Here is a 963-nt window from a genome sequence, read left to right as displayed (position 1 = left end):
TTCAAAACTTATTGTCAGTTTTGCAGAACGTCAAAATGGCATGCTTGAATGTTACTTGAGAATATATTTGACTGTGTTACAGACTAAGGGACAATCTCTGCTGATAGGTGAAGGTACAATCTCTGCTGATAGACGTCCACGCCTCGGAGGAAGCCGATCCACGGATTAGGCCCTGGAAACCGTTTCCTTCACATAGATTAGTGTTGCCTTTGTGTTTATTTTGGGGTTTTGTTTGTTGTCGTTTTAAGCTTTGTGTGTATTTGACTTTTGCAAATTAAAATGAAGAAAATATTTTGGTAATTGTTGCGATGCCAACAGAAGGTTGTTATTTTTACATTGTGATGGAAATGGAGAGCGGAACCAACTAAGTGGAACCAGTGGGCTGTGAGGTGTTGCACCTGGGACTCCTAAGGTGAGGGACCCGTGCGCTCCTCAGAGGAAGACAAATGAGAGGCCTGTGTGTTTGTTCCTCTGACAGCTTCAGCTGTTTTTCACCTGCTTGCCTTGAGGCATCTGTCATCATGATTTATATATAAAACTGAGTTGAACTGTTTGGGTTCACAGTGCACTGAATGCATCATTTGCTACTGTGGTGCAACCAGTGTTAGGACCATGTGACCTGCCCAGAGTGTACAGCTGGAAATAAGCAGCTTAACGACAATCTGACTGGTTTCCATCACTATGTTTCTGATTCATTTACATTAACTCACACTGTCCCTGTTCAATAAAAACAACAGGCTAACCGTTAATCTGATCCAGTGTTGCTCTTCTTCTGTGGTGGTTGTGATGGAGCAGCTGCTCCTGATGTGTTTGATGAAATCAGGGTTTCCCACAGCTTCAGGAAGCTTGCCCACTGTGCAAACTTGATATCATGAAATGAGCCTTTTATGAGCCATTTCTGGACGTCCAATGTTGGGTCTTTTTTTCTGAACATTTACTGACTGTTACCTTTTTTTTTTTTTT

Source organism: Haplochromis burtoni, unplaced genomic scaffold, assembly GCF_018398535.1.
Source record: "Haplochromis burtoni strain Fernald_Lab_line unplaced genomic scaffold, NCSU_Asbu1 Contig_2183, whole genome shotgun sequence".
NCBI classification, from domain to species: Eukaryota; Metazoa; Chordata; class Actinopteri; order Cichliformes; family Cichlidae; genus Haplochromis; species Haplochromis burtoni.
This window is presented reverse-complemented; position numbering follows the sequence as displayed.